The sequence below is a fragment of the Myxocyprinus asiaticus genome, chromosome 12 (assembly GCF_019703515.2).
Source record: "Myxocyprinus asiaticus isolate MX2 ecotype Aquarium Trade chromosome 12, UBuf_Myxa_2, whole genome shotgun sequence".
In the NCBI taxonomy this organism is placed as follows: domain Eukaryota; kingdom Metazoa; phylum Chordata; class Actinopteri; order Cypriniformes; family Catostomidae; genus Myxocyprinus; species Myxocyprinus asiaticus.
In genome coordinates this window covers 31,614,202-31,617,618 of record NC_059355.1, presented here as the reverse complement: position 1 = coordinate 31,617,618, position 3,417 = coordinate 31,614,202, and positions in this window count along the sequence as shown.

Below are 3,417 nucleotides of genomic sequence, written 5' to 3'. Positions count from 1 at the left end.
TGTCACATAAGGGTTGTTGTGTAACACTTTAGGAAGTTGACATGTCCTGCAATGTGAAATTATTTTCCTCATCTAAAACAGCAGTTTTAAAAATAGCATTTAGATATTTTTTAAATAATTTGTATATGTGCAGCTTTTATGACACCATTTTAGAGTAACTGTAATGACTGATTGTATGGAATATTTGTACTTAAAAAATAATTTGTCACATCGCAGGATCATTTCAAATGAACTAGTGAGGGCAAAACACTGATGGTAAAAACCTTAAAAGAAACGGTGACCAGCCTCTGTACCTAAAATATACACTGTCCATTATACATTCATATTAGTTTGAACCTAAAATCTTGATGTTTCTTTTCTTATACAAAAGTGCAATAAGGCAGTAACAATACACACCACATGCATGCATCTTCGAAGGTTTAATCATTTGTAGAAGCAGAAGAGGTGCTTTTATAAGGTCAGGCAGCCCACCCTTAAAATCCCCACACATCGTCTCAGGGTGTCAACCAGCACCACAATAACAGAGTGGATTTTTTTTGTATAATATTTGATGCTGTAAGCAGCACTTGCTGTAAATGAATTGAGTGTATCATCTCACGTGTGAGGAGTTAAACTGTATTCTGAAGAGTGATACGAGAACTCTCTCAGGAAGTTTTAAAAACAGACTTGCGGTGCAGGTGTCTCTGCAAGACATGATGCTGTGTAAATGAGAATGTAATCCTCTTGAGACCCACTGCCTCATTGTATATTGTATAAACAGTAACGATATACATGTAATGGGAATACGTATTTAAAATACAAAATAAAAGTAACTATTCTACTACAGTTACAATTTAAATCATTGGTATTTAGAATACAGTTACATTCCATTTCAGATGGAAAACTTTTATACATATAAATGATGCGATCCAAAGTGCATTTGAACAGTGGTGAAACACTTTCTTATGATGTGTTACATTCATACGAGCAGACAGAGAAGTAAATTTTGCTATTTCTAGCCATTTTATAGGCACGTTATCAAGCACGATCATATTTTTTTATCAAGAAAATTCACGTTGGATCATAATTTCTTTTTTTCTAGTAAGACCTTTGATATTAGGGCAAAAATCATATTTTAGATAATAATTTTTGTATTGTTTTCCTGTAAAAATATCTAAAAATCCTTAAAACAAGATCAATTTGATTTATCTTGTTTTAGAAACAACACTGCATAAGATTTTTAGGTTTTTCAGAGAATGTATTTTTAACGTGTATTTTGTCTTACTGTACTGGCAGAGTTTTTATAGTCAAAACAAGTGAAAAAAAAAAATCTACCAGTGCTGAAAAAGTAATCCAAAGTATTTAGAATACGTTAGAATACGTTACTGACCTTGAGTAATCTAACGGAATACGTTACAAATTACATTTTACAGCATGTATTCTGTAATCTGTAGTGGAATACATTTCAAAAGTAACTCTCCCAACCCTGAGTATAAATAACATGTTAACAAGGTTTAGACATGTGAAACACTGCTTCACAAGTTTTTATGCATCCTATCTTCTGTGGAACACAAAAGGAGATGGTACTAGGCAGAGGGTTAGGAACTAACAGTCTCAGTTACCACTCACTTTTATTGTATGGAAAAAAGATGCAATGAAAGTGAATGGTGACTGAGGCTGCCAGTCCCAAACATTCTGTTTAACATCTCTTAAGTCATTAGTATTTCAAAAAGGTAAAACTGACAGCACAGTCCAATTTCTGTTTACATCTTGAATTTACCATTATTCCTGAAATATAAAAATATAAGCACTAAAAAAGGTGTGGTTCCTGCTCACTGAGCTTTGGAACACCTGCTGTTTTGTAACTTCCAGTCAAATACACTTACTTTTCTCTTAAAAACTATATTTAGTGAGCACACAAAGAATCTTAAGTCCCTTGTGACTGCCTGAGCAATCTGCTCAGAACTGTGAGTCCAGCATGTCCTATATGAATGAAACATGAAAACAAATGTCTTAATCACAATCAAGGGCAGAAAGATGTGAACAATATAAACCACTTGTATGTTGTCAAAAGAATAATTGTTGTATAGTCTCTCCATGTACTTTGCAATTTGCTCAAGTACATAATCTCATACAATCTTGCCTTTTCACTTAATAATCAAATTAGATTTAGGCTTGTTGACTGTCTCCTTTATATTCATATTTGATTTTCACAGTGTTTGTTGACATTACAAGTCATAGCTGGGGAAAGGGTGCGTACCGCTGCTATCGAAATTTGCTATTGTTTTATGTAGGTATTGGTAATGGGGAACTTGAGAAAGTTCTCAGGGAAGGATGTATGCTCGGTATGGAGCTACATATAGCACAGCAGAAAAAGCCTTGCAGTTCTATTTCTAAATAGTGTTCATTGAAAAGGAAAAAGAGAAAGCTAATAAAGCTTTTGTTCTAAGTTAATGCTTATTGGTCTAACTGTGCATTCACTGACTGAACACTGTGCTGCACTTACTGACTGCACTGCATCATTTTATTTCTGTATTCATTTTCTTTGTTTTATTAATTTTGTAATCATTTTTACTTTTAATTTATTTTATTACTTATTATTCTTATTTCTTGTTCTTAATTGGCATTAAAATGTATTTATTTTTAATTTCTTGTATTTTCTTTGTCATTGTGACGAGGAGAAGGGCGGGGCCAGGCCGTGACTACGCACGCCCGGCCCCAATTGGGATAATCAGCCGAGGAAAGGGATAAGTGCAGCGGAATGTGGCAGTTTGGGAGAGAGAGAGCCATATGCAGCTGCCACGTGTGCGTTTATGTTTTTGTGTCTTTTTGTTTAAGTTCCTATTAAAATAATACTTTGATTGCTCAGTCGGTTCCTGCCGCCTCCTTTCCCACTTGAACCTTGTTACAGTAACTTTTATGTAAAGCACTTTGAATTGCCATTGTGTATGAAATGTGTTATTTAAATAAACTTGCCTTGCTTTGCCTTTACATCTGAAGACTTATCTGACTTTTTGTCCAATTATGACATGGTTTGGAGACTTTCCTCATATTTTACTCTCATCATTAGTTATTCTGTTGTATATATATATATATATATATATATATATATATATATATATATATATATATATATATATATATATATAAAATGTATTTGAGTCTCTGACATCAAAAATCCAAAGATTTCAAAATGAGTTGTTTTTACAATTTTGTTTCAATAGATGGTCTTTTTGAAATAAGGAGAAAGTTTTGAATTCTGAAAGTACTGCATGTCTTCATAGCACAATGAAACAGTTTTATTTAAAAAGATCAAGGACAACTTGATTTCTCATGATATGACCCCCTTAAGAATGTAAAGCAAGTCTTCATCGCCAAGATAGTACAGACTAAAGAGCCTCATTACTGTATAATAATGAAAAATCTTAATGCTTAGTG